The sequence below is a fragment of the Pinus tabuliformis genome, chromosome 8, assembly GCF_031772625.1.
Source record: "Pinus tabuliformis cultivar Carrire ecotype Pingquan chromosome 8, CPIR1, whole genome shotgun sequence".
NCBI lineage: Eukaryota > Viridiplantae > Streptophyta > Pinopsida > Pinales > Pinaceae > Pinus > Pinus tabuliformis.
Genome location: NC_142294.1, coordinates 943496429 through 943517707, shown reverse-complemented (window position 1 = coordinate 943517707; position 21279 = coordinate 943496429).

Sequence of the window (21279 nt, the reverse complement as noted above, 5' to 3'; positions counted from 1 at the left end):
TATTTCTGCTTCATATATGTATTTATGGTTATTTTTGTAATTTGTTGTGTTCTTGTTTAAATCCGGATCAGGGGCGCTCGGGGGGGTGCCACCACCCTTCTACTCCCACAACACTTTTAAGAGCGTTTTTAGCATAGCCAACCCTCCCCATGCAACACACAAATGAACTACATACATTACTCTTCATTCAAATGATAGTTTTTACTACACTCAATTGTTCTAAGAGGAGAGACTATTTGGTTTGGTCCCAAATAGACAGTCCACTAGCTTCAATTCTCCATTATATATGAGAAAAAAATACTCTTTTTGCATTGATTCTTTCCATTCATCATGAGAAGAAACTTATTTAAAGGAATTTGGTTCAAAATTAGTAGATAAATTTAATTCATGATCATAAAAACATCCATATCATCAGTTGAATCTAAATCATCTACATCACCTCCATTTTGTCTGGTGGCACTTCTCGTTCCTTTGTTTCCAACCTCATTAGGATGAACATTTTCAATTGTTTTAGTGAGACATTTTGGAGGACCTTTTTGAGATGGTCCAATCTTCTCTAATAACTAATATGGGGCCACATCAATATTTATCCTTCCATTCCTCTCAATCATTTCACTCAAAGTGTCTTCTTGATGTGAAGAAGTGGTTCGAACTTCATGAGGGGTAGAGAGTGCATCAGAAGGAGATTCCATAGATTTATCTAGGATAGGGACCCCCCCTTCAAGATGTGGAATATCATTATCAAATTCATGAAAAGTTTTTACATGATTGAATCTGTCCAAACAATCAAGTTGTCACTCAACAATATTGTGAGTCTTGGAAGATTCAAGAAAAATCACATCTCTAGACAATATTAATTGTTTATTTACATCATCGTATATATGATATGATTTGGTGATATCTAATCACCTCAAAAAGATACACTTTCAACTCCTCGCGCCAAGTTTGTTGAATCGTTTTTTCTTAGGAATCAAGGCATAACAGGTGGAACCAAAGATCTTGTGATGTCTTACCGAAGGAATGTGGCCATAAAAATTTTCATAAGGAGTCTTGTTGTTGAGATCCTGAGATGGACATTTATTTTTGACATATACTATACATAGAATTGTATCAGCCTAGAACATCAACTTTAAACTTTCAACTCCTTGCACCAAGTTTGTTTCTTTGTTCCTTAGGAATCAAGTCATAACATGTCGAACCAAAGATCCTAAGATGCTTTACCAAAGGAATGTGGCCAGACCAAATTACACAAGGAATTTTTTTCTTGAGAGCATGAGATGGACATCTACTTTTGATATTTACTATACATAAAATTATATCATCCCAAAACATCAACTTTACATTTTTGAAAAGCATAATGGAATGAACCATATTTAAGATAGACCTATTCATTCTTTCAACTACACCATTTTGTTGAGGATTGTATAGCATCGTTGTTTGATGTTGAATTCCATGTTGGTGAATATATTTTTCAAATTCATTTGAAGTATGTTATTTTCCATTATCAATATGAATAGATCTGATATGTGATTGAGCATAATTTTCAATCCATCCATGAAAGTTTTTGGAAGTTTCAAATTTTTTTATTTAATTTTTAACAAATATACCCAACACAACCTAGAATAATCATCAATAAAAGTCATCATATATTTATTTCCATTTGTATAAGGAATAGGGATAGAGCCACACAACTAAAAATGAATCAGTGCAAGATTTATATGTGTTGTGATAATGAAATACTGAAATGAATCAGTGCAAGATTATCAAAATTATCAAGATTATCATATATTTTTCTACGAAACAAGCATCACATTGCTTCATTTTCCTTGGAATGATTGGAAAACTAGAAACACTATTTCTTTTCAATATATGAATATTGTCATAATTAATATTTCTAAATCTTGCATGTCATCAAAGGCTATATGGAAATGCACCTTTATTATATTGGGAACTATATACAGAGTTCTGAGCAAACTTTCATTGCAGCTTCAATAGTATTTCCTCCTCTTTTATAGTCATGACAACTTTTTTGTCTCGTGCTTTTTTAACCTCAAATTTTCCATTAAATATGTGAATGGATTGTCCTTGTTGGCGAATGTGAACTACAGACAAAAATTTTCTTTATGGCTCTAGAAGATAGAGAATTTCATGCAAAAGAAAGTTAGGAAGTCCAGCGAGTTTAATCCTGGTGATGCCAAGCTAGATGGCTTGACACTTGAATTTTCTACAAATTCTATTTCTCCATCTACATTGTCACTAAATTCTTAAAAAAAAAAAAATCTTTCTGGAAGGTCATGTGGCAGGTTGCACTTGTATCAACCTGCCATGCATCTTTCCAAGAAGCAAATTAAGTATGAAATAGGCCTTTGGTTACTCCAATATTGCAATGTGAAACAATATAATGAGCAAATGCATGTGCTTTACCTTTCCCTAGATCTGGTATTTTAACTTTCTCTTCTTTTCGTTCTTGCTATATTCTTTCCCAAGAGAGTTTTCATGTGGATGAATCATGTCAATATCTATTACAACGGATACAATGAAGGTTATATTTTTCTCATTGATTATGTTTACCCTCTCTACCTCTATTATTTTTCCTTCCATGTCCTCTTCCACCACCTCCTCGTCTAGAAGAATATTATGTTAGATTCTTCTATTTATGTGCAAGGAACACAACTTTTTTAGTAAACTAAAAAGTTGCCTTCCTCTTCCTAACATATTTCTCCCATCCCACAAAGTTCTCCACAAGAGTGCCAAAATTAATGTCGCTGATTTAGGGAGTAGCTTAGAATGAGAATCAATCTATAGGTGCCATAAGGCCACTCTCAATTATGGGGAGAGGAAGTTAGGAGCTCAGGAGTGGACACCCAAACTGAGTCATAATGTTCTCAAAGATGAATCTACTATGCATTTCTAAGTAAAGGAGTGTCTTACCAACGTGGTCGTTAAGATTGAAGAGAAGCTAGTTGTTCCTATTTATCATGAATATCTTCATTGGGCTTCCCCCAATTCGTATTCCTTCCTCTTCATGAATGCGTAAGATATAAGTGAGCCTAAGAGCCCAAGATCTCTCCTATGGGAGCCTTCTGAATCATTAGATACCTGTGAAAGCATAAAGCCGGTATAGGGGTAATCCCTCCCATTTAGGCCTTTTGATTTATTCCCCTCTTATTGGGTTGTCAAAAGAATAAGTCATAGTTTCATGAATCCTTCGAATCCAGACAAGTGCCTCAAAGGGTAGACTAAAAGGCTAACTGAACATAATGAAATGATGTTGGGAGCAACCTTATTGATTAGGGCCAAACTCCTCAGGGAACTTATCGGACTGCACTTACTTTTCCAAATGGACATAGAAAACAGGGCACCTGAGACACATTTCTATGGGCCTTTGGGACTTCATAACCCATTGTCTCCTAGTTATAACTATCTGTATGGATTCAGTGTAGTGAGAATATGTAGGATAGAGGGCCTTGAAAAAGTTGTGAGAGGGATGTCCAATTTTATTCTTGCGCCATCTATATCTTGAATAATATCCCTAATTTTTCAAGCTAGGGTTGGGGGGTCATCATGCTTCAATTATAGATTGAAAATATTATTCATCAACTTAACTACTTCCATTTTTTACTGTGAGTTAAATAAATCTGTCAAATTCTTTAATGCATCATAAGAATTTTTAATTGGAATACTCTAATAACTCGACTCTTTACTTACAAAAGTAATAATTAGGGCATGCACATTATTTTTCTTGTTCTCCCAAATGATGAGCTCTTTGTCTCACGTGGATTTGGCAAACACATTATCACTTTCTCCGTCATAAACACATTTCCATAGGTCATTGAAGATGAGGGTTTTCCTAATATTTTTTGACCATTCCTGGTATTTCTCCCTACCAATAAGAACTACATGAAGAATGGAGATGAGAGAGTGCATATTTTATAAGAAAAGTCACTACAAAATATTCAAGTAACTAATAAGAATCCATAACTAATAATAGAAAAGCTCCATGTGTAGAAATTTCGAATAATATAACACTTATTCATAGAGATAATCTCGATTATACACTATTTGTGGAATGCATGCATAATACATAACCTCCTCTACGTTGATCATCAATTTTGTGGAATTAAAAACAATGAAACATCAATCGCATGCGCACATTAACACAGTATGTACTGGGGAAAGCATACAGCTAAAAACCCCCAAATGTCTGTATATTATAATGATAGAGAACATGTAACAATACATAGTACAATACTCCTCACAAGTACTCAGTATTATCTCCACCTGCTACACACAAACTAGCTCAGAGCCACACAACTAAAAATGAATCAGTGCAAGATTTATATGTGTTGTGATAATGAAATACTGAAATGAATCAGTGCAAGATTTCAATGTGATGCTTGCTTCATTAGATACCTGTGAAAGAATAAAGCCGGCATAGGGGTAATCCCTCCCATTTAGGCCTTTTGATTTATTCCCCTCTTATTGGGTTGTCAAAAGAATAAGTCATAGTTTCATGAATCCTTCGAATCCAGACAAGTGCCTCAAAGGGTAGACTAAAAGGCTAACTGAACATAATGAAATGATGTTGGGAGCAGCCTTATTGATTAGGGCCAAACTCCTCGGGGAACTTATCGGACTGCACTTACATTTCCAAATGGGCCTTTGGGACTTCATAACCCATTGTCTCCTAGTTATAACTATCTGTATGGATTCAGTGTAGTGAGAATATGTAGGATAGAGGGCCTTGAAAAAGTTGTGAGAGGGATGTCCAATTTTATTCTTGTGCCATCTATATCTTGAATAATATCCCTGACTTTTCAGGCTAGGGTTGGGGGGTCATCATGCTTCAATTATAGATTGAAAATATTATTCATCAACTTAACTACTTCCATTTTTTACTGTGAGTTAAATAAATCTGTCAAATTCTTTAATGCATCATAAGAATTTGTAATTGGAATACTCTAATAACTTGACTCTTTACTTACAAAAGTAATAATTAGGGCATGCACATTATTTTTCTTGTTCTCCCAAATGATGAGCTCTTTGTCTCACGTGGATTTGGAAAACACATTATCACTTTCTCCGTCATAAACACATTTCCATAGGTCATTGAAGATGAGGGTTTTCCTAATATTTTTTGACCATTCATGGTATTTCTCCCTACCAATAAGAACTACATGAAGAATGGAGATGAGAGAGTGCATATTTTATAAGAAAAGTCACTACAAAATATTCAAGTAACTAATAAGAATCCATAACTAATAATAGAAAAGCTCCATGTGTAGAAATTTCGAATAATATAATACTTATTCATAGAGATAATCCCGATTATACACTATTTGTGGAATGCATGCATAATACATAACCTCCTCTACGTTGATCATCAATTTTGTGGAATTAAAAACAATGAAACATCAATCGCATGTGCACATTAACACAGTATGTACTGGGGAAAGCATACAGCTAAAAACCCCCAAATGTCTGTATATTATAATGATAGATAACATGTAACAATACATAGTACAATACTCCTCACAAGTACTCAGTATTATCTCCACCTGCTACACACAAACTAGCTCAGATCTGAATCAAGTCACAGGTTCAAATCTCCTCTGCTATCTGTCTGCCTCTACTGCACAATTCAAAGTAAGAATAGGAATGATCCAAGCTCATTTTCCTTGGATTGTACTGCGCAATCCTCATTGGCAATCTCCATCACTGATTGTGCAAATCTCATGCACAACTATAGTCACAACTGATAGTAGTCTCCACCACTAACACCTGTCTCCACTGAACTGTCCATGCACTGAGTTAACTGATGTATCCTTTAGTTGCTTTATGAGTTAATAATTAGTGAATTAATTAATAATTAATTCACATCACTCATCACTAGTGTATTCTGCAGTTAGACTAAATAGAACTAGTTCAACCAAGTCAAACTGAACACAACTCCATCAACTCCTCAATCAACTCCACCCAAACTCAATCACTTGAGTTCTAACTGAAGTCCATCATGCAATAGCTCAACTAACCCATAAGAAAAGCGTATTTCCTTCTGGCAGTTGCATGTGCCACATCCGTAGCTCAAACTAAAGTGCTCCAAGAGGATAAGATAATGTTTATAGTCCAAATATTATTAAGAGCTAATAATATTCGAATGTTCTATTTTTAGCCTGGCAGTCTAAAAATAGACTCCACCCATATGTCTAAAAATAGACTTTGCCCCAAAAATAGCCTGTGAGCCCACTTAGTGAAGGCGACTTCTTTCCACTAAGCTCCATCATCTTGTTTCATTTTCAACACTCCCTCTCAACAAGATATGGATTATCAGCAACCTGTTGGAAATAATACTGAGAGGGGGGGGTGAATCAGTATTATCAGATCAGATAAAACTTTTCAATTTCATACTCAGAAACATATACGCGACTTCAGTTAAGTGAACCCGCGTGTACACACGACTGTGTCTAATGCAACTAGCGTATACTCAGAGATCTTATAATTCAATTAGCTTAATCTTCAGTAAATGCATCAGAACATTATTAAGCAATTTAACAGTAAACAGGTGCAGTATAACAGAACAGAACATCACACAAGAGCCACACACATGAACACCATGATATAAGGTGGAAACCCAATGTGGGTGAAAACCACCTGCTGCAATTCGTCTTTTTCTTCTTTAATGAGAAACTTCTTTTACAATTTACTGGTGCAGTCCTTTACCAGTACGCAGGCTACAACCTGCAGAGGGCTACAACCCTCTCTCGTTTTCCAACTACTTCTGGAAGGGAGCTACAACCCCCTCAGCTCTTGTACTAGCTGATCCATTTACTAGTACGTAGGTGCTGACCCTAAAACCTTCAGGGACCACGTTTCATCAATTTTCAGACTGGATCCAAGAGTACAAAACAAACATTACCTCAATACAATCATCAACTTATACTTGCATCATAATTCATTAAACAACCCAATACTGAATCACTGATACCTTGTCATCAAGTACACAGAACCAAAACCAGAGCCCAGAACTCTGCAACAACCACCAGAAACAGCAGCAACCTGAAATATCAAATATTATTAAGTATATGCTACTTCACTGTACCAAAACCGCGTGTATATGCGCTTTCACCAAAGGCAACCCGCGTGCAGATCTAGAAATAGATTCTTATGCCTTCGCTGTCAGATCCGACCCTTGCCAAACGTCCCGAACAGATAACCAGCAATACCAGCTCCTCTCACTGCGTCAGACACACAATGCTTGTCTTTGCCTAATGATCTTCTCCTTATATAGCCTTAGGCCTTGTTCAATACCAAGAGCCAAAACCATAGTAACATAATACCATCAACCTCAAATCTAGGGATCGACACGCCCATCGAGACACCATGGTCCGAAACCATAGGCACAACTTCCAAGGACTAACCGCCATGGACCAAAGGTACTTTTCACATGTACGCACTTTTACTGAAGCCAACCTGTGTGTACACGCTGATTCTCCTTGCTGAACCTGCGTATATCTCTTTCTTGTCCTGCTGTACTGAGATCTGTCCTCTGATTAAGTTGCCATCACTTGTACCAACCTCTGAGCACCTGTACCAACCTCTGAGTGAGTTGCCATCAAGGACAACACTTGAATCATAATGCCAACAATCTCCCCCTTTGGACTTGATGGCAACCACCACACCAAGTCACTCTCCCCCTTTGACATCAAGGGCAAAGGGCGGACCAAGATGTTCTCTTCTTTGGTATACCTCCTGCTGTCCATACTGCTGTCCATACTCCCCTTGAGTACATGCTGAAGTTTCTGATTTGGCTCCCCCTTTGTATATGCCAAGTTGTATCAATCCATCCATGCTCCCCCTGAGCAGATGCAGGTTCTAAAACCAGCCATTCAGATCTGTACCATAAGCATCAGTCTGCAATACTATTCCTTTGATCAAACAACAAGATGTATCATTTAGTTTCATCAACAACTTCTAACCATAATGCCAACAATGAATTATTTGAAGTGTATGCTCCCCCTGAGTGTGAGCCAACCATTACTGAACCATTTCCTGAGTCTGTTCTGCTCCCCCTGAGCCTGAGCCAGCCATGACTGAACCTGGGTCTGTTCTGCTGCCCTTTCTTTATATACGCGACTTTGCAGCCTGTAACTCGCGTATATACGCGACTTGTCTTCGTTATATCAGCGTATGTAAGATGGAATACTGAATTTCATCACTTTCAGATTCCCCTGTGTCTGTTATGTCCGCTGTCTGAATTATGCCACACTTTTCTGTCTCTGTCTTCTTCAATTCCTGCAACTGTGATGATGTATGGTCCTCTTGTCTTGAATTTTGAAATCTGCTCCTGCATTCCCTTGCTTTATGCCCATAGTTGTTGCATGTATAACACCTTACATTTTTCATGTTCCTTCTATCACAATCAATTGCTTTGTGTCCATATGCATTGCAGGCAAAGCAATATCCTCTGAAATACCTGGGATGCGATGATCTTTCTTGAACCATTCTACTTCTACATCTGGCTGCAACATGTCCAAGATTATGACATACATAACATTCATCATTATTCAGTGGAGGAAATAATCGTCTATCACGTCCATAGTTAGGAGTAAAGGATCTTCCTTGAGGAATTTCTTTCCTTGGTTGTTCCTTGTTGAGCATTTCAGATTTCTCATTAGAGTTTCTTGCCTCACCTTGTGAATTAGATTCACCTTCAACATATTCATGAAAACCAAGACCGGTCTTGATAGCAGGAGACCTTTGACTACTAAGAATATCATCCAAGACTTTAGAACTATCTTGAAATCGTAAAAGCTTATCCTTTTATTCTAGTTTACCTTTCAAGATATTTACCTCAACTTGATGTTGTTCTTCCTTTATCAGATACTGATTCCTTAGATCTTCTTCAGCTTTTCTTCCTTCTTCCACTTGTCGCTTTAGTTTGATCACTTCATGTTCTTGATCTTCAAGAGCTTCTCTGTTCTGTTCTCTTGATTTTTTAAGATCTTCTTTTAGAGAGAGGATCTTTGATTCAAGCCTTTGAATAGTTATGCTTTGATCCTTTACTACATCCTGCAATTGCTCCCTTACCCTGGTTACTGTCTCCAATTGTTCATTCAATTTGGTAACTTCTTCAGCTTCTACATTCTTCTTTTCATGTGCCATGAGACTTTTAATATCTTTGCTATTATTGGATGAAGCATTCTTCTTTTCACGTGCCATGAGACTTCTAATATCTTCACTATCATTGAATGAACTTGTAATATGGGTATAATAGCTTCTACCATCTTCTTCAAATATCTTTCCTTTGTTATGAGGGCATCTAGCAGCATAGTGACCAACTCTACCACATAGAAAACATTTGAAAGGTAGCTTACCTTTGAACCGACCAGTTCCCCGTTCAAGATTCTTGACAAAATTTACCTCATCTTCTTCCTCTGACACTTCGAATGCGGCTTCTGGTGGTACCTCTTGTAGCATTTCAAAAGCAGTTAAGATCTCGTGAAGCTGTGACATGGTGATTTTCTGCACATTCTCCTTTTCTTCTATGGCAGATACTTTAGAATCAAATTTAGCAGATAGAGATCTCAAAACCTTTTCAACTAAGACAACTTCCTCAAATTCTTCACCCAGATCCCTCATACAATTCACAATCTCATCCATACGCAGGAAATAATTAGCTACGCTTTCATTATTATGCATCTTAAGAGTTTCATACCGGATTCTGAGAGTTTGAAGCTTTGCTCTTTTTACCTGATCATCTCCTTCGTAGCTTGTGACGATTTTGTCCCATATTTCTTTAGCTGATTTGAAATGCATGATCTTCATAAATTCTGATTGTGTCAAACTGCTCAATAGGACAGTAACAGCTTTGGCATTGAGCTCATATTGCTTTTTCTCTGCTGGATCTGTAGGAGTTGCTGATGGAAATTTGTATCCTCCTTCTACGATTCCCCAAACTTCTGTTCCAAGAGATTGTAGATATGCAGTGGTTCTTATCTTCCAGTGAGTAAAATTGTTCCCGTCAAAGACTGGTGGCCTGATGTGTGCCTCTCTTTCTGGATTAGCCATTCTGATGGATCTTTTCCTTCAAGCGATCAAGCTTCCTCTGAAGGACCTGCTCTGATACCAATTGTTGGAAATAATACTGAGAGGGGGGGGTGAATCAGTATTATCAGATCAGATAAAACTTTTCAATTTCATACTCAGAAACATATACGCGACTTCAGTTAAGTGAACCCGCGTGTACACGTGACTGTGTCTAATGCAACTAGCGTATACTCAGAGATCTTATAATTCAATTAGCTTAATCTTCAGTAAATGCATCAGAACATTATTAAGCAATTTAACAGTAAACAGGTGCAGTATAACAGAACAGAACATCACACAAGAGCCACACACATGAACACCATGATATAAGGTGGAAACCCAATGTGGGTGAAAACCACCTGCTGCAATTTGTCTCTTTCTTCTTTAATGAGAAACTTCTTTTACAATGTAATGGTGCAGTCCTTTACCAGTACGCAGGCTACAACCTGCAGAGGGCTACAACCCTCTCTCGTTTTCCAACTACTTCTGGAAGGGAGCTATAACCCCCTCAGCTCTTGTACTAGCTGATCCATTTACTAGTACGTAGGTGCTGACCCTACAACCTTCAGGGACCACGTTTCATCAATTTTCAGACTGGATCCAAGAGTACAAAACAAACATTACCTCAATACAATCATCAACTTATACTTGCATCATAATTCATTAAACAACCCAATACTGAATCACTGATACCCTGTCATCAAGTACACAGAACCAAAACTAGAGCCCAGAACTCTGCAACAACCACCAGAAACAGCAGCAACCTGAAATATCAAATATTATTAAGTATACGCTACTTCACTGTACCAAAACCGCGTGTATACGCGCTTTCACCAAAGGCAACCCGCGTGCAGATCTAGAAATAGATTCTTATGCCTTCGCTGTCAGATCCGACCCTTGCCAAACGTACCGAACAGATAACCAGCAATACCAGCTCCTCTCACTGCGTCAGACACACAATGCTTGTCTTTGCCTAATGATCTTCTCCTTATATAGCCTTAGGCCTTGTTCAATACCAAGAGCCAAAACCATAGTAACACAATACCATCAACCTCAAATCTAGGGATCGACACGCCCGTCGAGACACCATGGTCCGAAACCATAGGCACAACTTCCAAGGACTAACCGCCATGGACCAAAGGTACTTTTCACATGTACGCGCTTTTACTGAAGCCAACCTGCGTGTACACGCTGATTCTCCTTGCTGAACCTGCGTATATCTCTTTCTTGTCCTGCTGTACTGAGATCTGTCCTCTGATTAAGTTGCCATCACCTGTACCAACCTCTGAGCACCTGTACCAACCTCTGAGTGAGTTGCCATCAAGGACAACACTTGAATCATAATGCCAACACAACCCCTAACCTGCCTTGGTGGTATTCAAATTTGCTCTTGGTGAGCACCTTTGTCAAGATATCAGCATCCTGATCCTCCGTTGGAATGTATGAAAGTAACATGATTCTCCGCTACACACAATCTCTGATATGATGGTACCTGATGTCGATGTGCTTGGATCTATCATGAAATACTGGATTAGCTGAGAGTTTAATGCAACTCTAGTTATCACAATAAATCACAGTAGGCTCCAAGTGTGACCCGAACAACCTGACCAGGATCTTCCTCAACCATATAGCCTCGCATGCAGCCAAACTTGCTGCCATATACTCGGCCTCTGCTAAAATGAGTGCCACGGATCTCTGCTTCCTGCTGTACCAAGACACTGTTGTCGAAACGATACTGAAGATCCCTCCAAATGTGCTCTTTCTGTCTGTTGGGCTCCATGCCCAATCTGCATCCGTGAAGCCACATAGCTTCACCTCATCTGTTGGGTCCCTATAATACTAGTGATTACCCCATTACTATTGTAGTTATACCCCTTATTTATATTGTTGTGCCCCTATCACCCCCATATTGTTATTTCTGTGCCCCATAGAATCCCTCTATTGTTATTTTTGTGGCTTTATATTATTATTGTTAGGTCGGCTGGATTATATTGTGACTCCTTAGACTCCTATATATAGAAAGGAGGTTTTGTCATTTGTATGATCCAAGAATTGTTCATTTATGTAATGTAAAGGAGGTTGCCCCCTCGAAGAGGCTGAATTCTAAGGCGTGGATCTCTCTTTTCTATCTTTTTGTGAGCTGGTTTCATAACATTTGGTATCAGAGCTTTGGATTCTAGGGTTTCGCTGCTCCAAACAGGTCATCGTGGCATTTTCACTATAACTTTTGTCTGTGACGTTTCAGAAGTCGCAAAAAAAACCCATTTGAGAAGAAATCGCGTTGAACCTTGGGTCCGAATTTCAGAGCTTTTTACGCGATATTTGCGGAGATATGATCTAAGGAAGTTGGTCTTTTTTGCAGACTCCTGAATTACATTCAAAACAGGTGACCTGAGGAAAATCGTCATAACGTTCTCTCTGGGGATCGGATTGAAATTTCATAAGAAGGTACAGAAAGAGGACGGACTGTAGTTTCTTTTGTGTGTGTTTCAGATTCAAAGGTTGAAACAGTGACTCGTGGCACGTCGTACAAGTTCGCTCTACTGAACCAGTCTAAAAGAAAGTCACTGTGGGAGATTTCACATAACTCTTCCTTGGAGAATCCAATTTGGCTCAGAATTGTGGCATTGGAAAGAGGACGCAGAAGGCTACTACAGGTAGCAATTTCAGAACTGGATGATCCGAAATTACAGAGATACATCAGATTCAATATCAGGCTTCTATAAAGTGAAAAAAGGTGTGTAGTTTTTTTCTTTTGTGTAAGCTTGGTTTAATGGAATTCAAAGGGCATAGTAAAGCATTATTATCGGTAACTGATGCCCCGAGGAAAGAAAATGCAAACACCTAGTAAGGAACCTGAAATCTCTAGCATGACTCATGAAGAAGAGGAAGAAATGCTACATGATATATCAAAATTACAAGAACAAGTGCAACAAATGTCACGCTTACAAAAGCTAACAGAAGCTAAGATAAGTGGTGTGGAATCTAAGATAAATGGCGTGGAATCTAAGATAAAGGGCATGGAAGCTAAGATGGAGGATTCGATGGCAGATTTGAAGATAGATTTGAAGACAGACATGGAAGAATTGAAGAAGTTGCTACAAGAAAGGGTCACTAAAGGTGAAAAGGTAGTAAAGGAAACTCATGATGAGAACAAAAGAAATGTTAATCATGATTCCATAGACACTAATGTTGGATTGAAGAATCACCATATTCCAAAAATCGATATGAGGAAGTTTGATGGCAAGGATCCTGCTACATGGATATTACAGATGGAGCAATTCTTCGATCTCAATAATGTGCAAAACACACAAAAGGTACGTATGGCAACTGTATATTTGGAACCAAATCAGTTTGTATGGTATCAATGGCTTTGCTCTCGTAAACAATTTATCACTTGGGCAATTTTTACGGAAGAATTGATAGCACATTATGAAGATACAAAAAGCAACACTTTTTTTAGCCAATTGATAAGTCTCAAACAAAAGGGTTCAGTAATGGAGCACATTGAGGAGTTCCAAAAATTGAACATAAGGGTAAAAGATATTCTAGAGGAGCATAGGATTGATGTGTTCATAGGGTCTTTAAAGGATAATATCCAACATGATGTTTGCCTTTGGGAACCTGATTCATTAGAGAAGGCATTCAGGTTAGCAAGAAAAATGGAAAGCAAAATTATGGCAACCAGGAAGCATACCACTCACAACTATAAAGACGGAAGTGTTGTTGCCCCTAGTCTTCCACAACCTATAAGGTTGACACCACAACAATTGGAAGAAAAAAGAGCAAAAGGGCTTTGTTACAGTTGTGATAGCAAATACACTAAAGGTCATAAGTGTGCTGAGAAGAAATTATTCTACATAGATTGTGAAGAGGAAGAAGAAAAGGAGCAAGAAAGGTCAAAAGAAGAAGATATACTCCAGGAACAAAGCCTAGATGAAGAACAAATAAATCCGACCATATCTTGTAATGCATTGGCGGGAATTACCACTCCTCAAACCATCAAGATAGAAGGACAAATCAAGAAGAAAAAGGTAATAGTGTTGATTGATTCAGGAAGCACCCACAATTTTATTCATTGTAGGGTAGCAAAAGAATTGAATTGCTTCCTATATCCAGCACCAGAGTGTCAAGTGATGATTGCAAATGGAGGAACAATAAATTGCTCTGGAAAGTGCCATAATATCAAGCTATCCATGGGAGAATATGTATTGACTAGCCCAATGCTTTCCATTCCAATGGGAGGTGTTGATGTTGTACTAGGAGTCCAATGGCTACAATCCTTGGGTACAATAGCTTTTAATTTTCAAGAACTTTTCATCAAATTTTCTACGGAAGGAAAGGAAGTTGAATTAAGGGGTATTGCAGGGAAACCAGGAAAGATAATCAGCTCTAATGGCATGACAAAGCTTCTAAAAAAGGAGCAAAGAGGTGTAATTGCACAATTATGTTCGCTAGATGTTTCCACATTGGAATCATCTATTTCTCCAGATCTCCAAAAAGTCCTGGACAATCATTCCAAGGTATTTGAGACTCCCAAAGGTCTCCCACCTATGCGTGATCATGATCATGCTATTCATCTGATTCCAGGAAGTGTTCCTCCAAACATCAGGCCGTACAGATATCCCTATGCCCAAAAAAGTGAAATTGAACGTATGGTTGCAGAAATGCTAGAGGCTGGTATAATTCAACCAAGTCAAAGTTCTTTCTCAGCTCCAGTAGTATTGGTGCACAAGAAGGATGGATCATGGCGCATGTGTCCAGATTATAGGGAGCTCAACAAGCTCACTATTAAAGATAAGTTCCCCATTCCTGTTATTGATGAATTATTGGATGAATTGCATGGATCAATTTACTTCACCAAGTTGGATCTTCGTTCGGGATATCATCAAATCAGAATGAAGATTGAAGACATTCCGAAAACGGCATTTAGAACTCATGAGGGTCATTATGAATTTTTGGTCATGCCTTTTGGCCTTACCAATGCACCTTCAACATTTCAAGGTTTGATGAATTCAATTTTCAAACCATTCCTTAGAAAATTTGTGTTAGTATTTTTTGATGATATACTAATCTACAACAAGTCTTGGAAGGATCATGTTGAACATGTTGACAGGGTGCTACAACTATTGGAGGAGAAACAATTATATGCAAAAAGATCCAAATGTTTCTTTGGAGTCCAGGAGGTGGAATATTTGGGTCATATTGTATCTCATGAAGGAGTTAAGGTAGACCCTAGCAAAATTAAAGCCATTAAGGAATGGAAAATCCCCACATCCATAAAGCATCTGCGAGGATTTCTTGGGTTGACAGGGTATTATCGCAAGTTTGTTAAGAATTATGGGAGAATAGCATCACCTCTAACAACATTATTGAAGAAAGATTCATTTTCATGGACTCCGGAAGCAACAAAGGCCTTTGAACATCTTAAAGAGGCAATGTGCCAAGCACCAGTCTTAGCTACGCCGGACTTCACAAAAACCTTTATTGTGGAATGTGATGCTTCAGGAAATGGAATTGGTGCTGTTCTAATGCAAGATGAAAGACCCATTGCTTTTGAAAGTCGTCCAATCAAGGGAAAGTTTTTAAGCAAAGCTATTTATGAGAAGGAAATGTTGGCAATACTCCATGCACTTAAGAAATGGCGACCCTACCTAATGGGAAGACACTTCAAGGTAAAAACGGATCATGATAGCCTTAAATACTTTTTAGAACAAAGATTATCCTCTGAAGAGCAACAAAAATGGGTCACAAAGATGTTGGGTTATGACTTTGAAATCATCTACAAAAAAGGGAAGCAAAATGTGGTGGCAGATGCACTCTCAATAAAGGATGAGGATGTGGAAGCATTGTTGTGTGCCATTTCTATTATCCAACCAGATTGGATAAACGAAGCAAGGGAGGAATGGAAGAACGATGAAGAAGTGTGGGCACTTATTCGAAAGCTACAACAAGATTCCAGTACTTCTGATACATTTAGCTGGCAAAATGATTCGTTATGGTACAAAGATCGCTTATACCTCTGTAAGAATTCCCAGCTAAAACAAAAGATTCTTATGGAATTGCACACTTCTCCCTTAGGAGGGCACTCAGGATTTTTAAAAACTTACCACAGGGTTAAGAAGGAATTTTTTTGGGATGTCCTTAAATTAGATATTCAAAAGTTTGTGGCGGAATGTTTGGTTTTCCAGCAAAATAAAGTTGAAACAATTAAGACACCGGGTCTATTACAACCTTTATCCATTCCAAGCCAACGTTGGGAGGAGGTTTCAATGGATTTTATCACAGGTTTACCCAAGTCTGAGGGAAAGAGTGTCATCATGGTGGTAGTTGACAGACTTACCAAGTATGCACACTTTTGTGCATTATCACATCCATTTAAAGCCAGTACAATTTCTACTGCATTTATGGAAACAGCTGAAAAGCTACATGGAAACCCAAAGATTATTGTAAGTGACAGAGATCCCATTTTCACTGGAAATTTTTGGACAGAATTATTTTCTTGTCTTGGTACTCAGTTAGCTCATAGCTCATCTTATCATCCTCAATCTGATGGGCAAACTGAGATAGTAAACAAATGTTTGGAAGGATATCTTCGTTGCTTTGTATCTGATAAACAGACACAATGGGTCAAATGGTTGCCTCTGGCTGAATGGTGTTATAACACTTCCTTCCATACAGCAACAAAAATGACCCCATTTATGGCACTTTATGGGTATCAACCACCATCCATCACATCATATTTAAGAGAAAATTCTAAGGTTCAGGCAGTGGAACATCACATCGAACATCAACAACAAGTCCTCCAACTCTTAAAGGATAACCTCGTGTTGGCACAAAATAGAATGAAACAACAGGCAGATCAACATTGCAGTGAAAGAAGTTTTGATGTAGGTGATTGGGTATTCCTACGGCTACAACCATATAAGCAAATGTCCCTAAAGCAAGCTAAGAAGGATAATAAATTATCACCAAAGTATTATGGTCCGTACAAGGTGTTGCAAAAGATTGGTACTATGGCATACAAATTGGAGCTTCCTGCAGATTCTCGATTGCACCCAGTTTTCCATGTTTCATGTTTAAAGAAGGTTATAGGTGACAAGCTCCCAATTCAAACAATATTTCCAGAACTTGATGAGGAAGGAAAAATTATATTTGAACCGGAAGCAGTCACAGAAACAAGAACTCGATAGCTACGAAATCGATCAATTTCAGAGTATCTTATCAAGTGGAAGAACTTATCCGCTGAAGATTCCACATGGGAGGATGAGAATTTTATGCAGAAGTATCCAAAACTACTCAAGCGTTGAGGACAACACTTTTTTGAAGGAGAGGGGCATGTTGGGTCCCTATAATACTAGTGATTACCCCATTACTATTGTAGTTATACCCCTTATTTATATTGTTGTGCCCCTATTACCCCCATATTGTTATTTCTGTGCCCCATAGAATCCCTCTATTGTTATTTTTGTGGCTTTATATTATTATTGTTAGGTCGACTAGATTATATTGTGACTCCTTAGACTCCTATATATAGAAAGGAGGTTTTGTCATTTGTATGATCCAAGAATTGTTCATTTATGTAATGTAAAGGAGGTTGCCCCCTCGAAGAGGCTGAATTCTAAGGCGTGGATCTCTCTTTTCTATCTTTTTGTGAGCTGGTTTCATAACATCATCCTCCTGTCTATACCACAATCCATATCTCAGTGCCTCTGAGATAACACAATACATGCTTGCCTGCCTTCCAGAAGAGCTTGGTTGGCTTAACCATAGCTTGTGAAAGTTGGTTAATAGCATAGCATATATCGGGTTGTGTATTGACTAGATACATAAGTGACCCCACCAACTCTCGATAAACAATGGCATCCACTACCTCTACTGAAGTAGCATCCTCCTTCCTCCAACCTCCAGGAAGAGGAGTATCAATAGGCTTGCAACCATGCATGTTGAACTTCTCCAGTATCTCCTGAGCATACTTACCCTGAGAAATAAGTAGTCCATCACTGCGCTGCCAAATTTCCAATCCCAGGAAATAATGAAGGAGGCCCAAGTCCTTCATCTCAAACTCCCTAGCAAGATCCTCCTTGCATGAAAGTATCAACAACTCATCTCCTGTCAAAATCAAATCATCTACATAAAGTACAATGATAAGCAACTTACCCTCCACCACAATTTGGTATAGGTTAGGATCTACCTCACTCTTGGAGAATCCAAGTCCAGTGAAATAATTGTCTATCCGTGTGTACCAAGCACGTGGTGCTTGTTTCAACCCATACAGCGCTCTCTTGAGCCTACACACATGCGACTCGCTGTTGAAGATCTCGAAACCTTTGGGCTGCTCTATGTACACCTCCTCCTCAACGACTCCATTGAGGAACACAGTCTTCACATCCATCTGATGAATGTGCCACTCCATCTGCGCTGAGAGAGCAAGAATCGTCTGTATGGAAGAATACCTTGCGACAGGTGCAAAAGTCTCCTCATAATCAATCCCCTCTATCTGTGAGAAGCCTTAGGCAAAAAATATTGCCTTGTACTTCTCCACACTCCCATTAGCTGCCTGCTTCAATTTGTAGATCCATCTCGAACCCACCACTGATTTCCCTTCCAGTCTTGGGACAATCTCCCATGCACTGTTTCTGACAATCGAATCATACTCTTCCACCATGGCATCTACCCATGTGGGATCCTCCATAACTTCCTCGAAAGGGGATGGCTCAGTCATGACACATTTGCTCACAAGAGCCATGTATCCAATGTACCGATCAGGTGACTGTCTCTGTCTGCGTTGTCCTGTAGGTGGTCCTAAAACCTTCTCTGCATCTTGAGCCAGACGCTCAGCTTCTGTAGTGCGCTTTCGCCCTTTGATGGTTGGCACTGCATGAGTGGTCTCTTCCACTCCATGAACTTCATCTTGTGGCTAATCCACGTCCTGAAGCTCATCCTTAGGAACTAATAGCTCCTCATCTGCATGCAAGTGTGTCTCCCTCTCAAGCGAATACTTCATGGCTTTCTCCTCCTGAAATTTTATATCTCGTCGCACAACAGTCTTGCGACTGTCTAGAAAATACACACGATAGTTGTGGGGCATATCAGTGTACCCCACAAATATCCCAACCTCTGCGGTCAGCTCCAGCTTCTTCCTGGAATCCTTCGTCACATGCATGTAAACATTAGAACCAAAAATCCTCAAATGGGAAATATCAGGCCTCTTACCAGAATAAGCCTCCTCGGGTGTACTCATGCCAAGTATCCTGTGACGACAATGGTTCTGCACATATACTGCAGTATTGCATGCCTCCACCCACAAGTGAAGGGGTAGGCCCTGATCATGCAACATCACCCATGCAGCACCCATGATCGTTCTGTTCTTCCGCTCAACAACCTCATTCTGATGTGGGTTATGGGGAGCTATGAGCTCTCTTCGAATCCCTTCTGCGCTGCAGAAGTCCTTGAACTCACCATAGATGAATTCACCACCATTATCGCTCCTAAGAGCCTTCACCTTCTTCCCTGATTCCTTCTCGACCAGTGCTTTGAACTCACAGAACTTTGAGTATGTTTCACTCTTTTACTGCATGAAGAATATCCAACACTTTCGAGAGAAATCATCAACAAAGATCACATAGTACCTGTGCTTTGCTGTCAAAGCTACTGAGAAAGGTCCACACACGTCTATGTGAATTCTCTCAAGGATCGTCATGGCATGAATATCCTTCTCGTGAAAGGTGGCTTTCACAAATTTTCGCAAAGTACACCCCTTGCACTGATCTGACTGTGCAAGAGTGCCTTTAGGAAGCCCAGTAGAAATCTGTTGCAATATCTTCAAGGCTCCATGGTGAAGGTGGCCCAATCTCCTGTGCCACATCTCGCCATCATCTTGGCTCACCAATCCTTCTGCCTTGCATGCCATTGCTGCGCAGCCATCTACATGCAACTGGTAAAGGTTCCTGACTCGAACCCCTATCTTTCGGGTTTCTCCAGTTGTCTTACTGCACAGGAAAGCCTTTCCCTCGCTGAAAACAACATCATATCCCTTGTCTTCTAACATCGCCACAGAGATAAGATTCTTCTTCAATCCTGGAACATGCATCACTTCCTTCAATACGAAGGTTTTACCAAACTCCCTCTCAAAGGAAATGGTACCGATACTGGTCGCACTGTATCTACCATCATCGCCCATCTCGATGTGCACTCCAAGATCTTTCTCATCCAGATCAGAAAACAAATCTTGATCTCCTGTCATGTGAAAAGATGCACCACTGTCCAAGAACCATACCAATCCCATCACACTTGATACCAATCATGCGATCAATGAAAAATCCAACTCAAACTGCGAGGCTAAGGCCTCTCCCACTGTAGATCTAGCAGCTTGCTTATTTTTCTTCTTCTACGAACAATTTGTGGCATAATGTCCATGCTAGTGACATTGAAAGCACTTCACCTTGGACATGTCCTACTTCTTTCCTTTCGCACTAGAATTAGAAGCTTTCTTGTTCTTCCCCTTCTTTTCTTTGGCAGGCAAAGCGCAATTTTTTTCGTCAGATGCCTTTGGTGAAGATTCGTCCTTGGTATTCTGCCTGATCTCCTCCTGCACAAGATCTGACCAAAGTCTCTCCCATCCTGGCAATTTCTCCCGACCGTTGACAGTGTCCTGATAGGAATGCCAACTCTTCAGAAGACCAAGTAGAGCTAAGCTCACCAAGTCCTCATCATCGACAGTCACCCCCACACTTCCCAGCTCATCCCGGCATTGAGTGAACTTCATGAGATACTTGGGCATACTGTCTCCTTTCTCACACTTAATGTTTCTGACTTTATCCTTGAGCGCCAACTTCCTCTAGTCGCTCTTGCTTTGGAATAAATTTGTCAATGCTTTCCACATCAAGTATGGAGAAGCCTTTCCATGCAGGCTGGATACAATGTGATCCTTCACTCCCTCCAACAGAATCCTTTGACAGTTTGTTGTCTTCTTTTGCCAAACCTCAACGTGAGCAACATCAGTAGGCTTTGGGACCTCAGCCTCTATGAACTCCTTCAGCCCATTTTCATCTAACACCGCCTCCATCCTATCTTTCCATGCAATATAATTCGAGTTGCCTTCAAGGGCATACTCCAATCGCAATCCGTTGAAAGACATTTCAACTTTGACACCAAGAAAACACTGCTGCAAATTCGAATTCCACCAGCTCA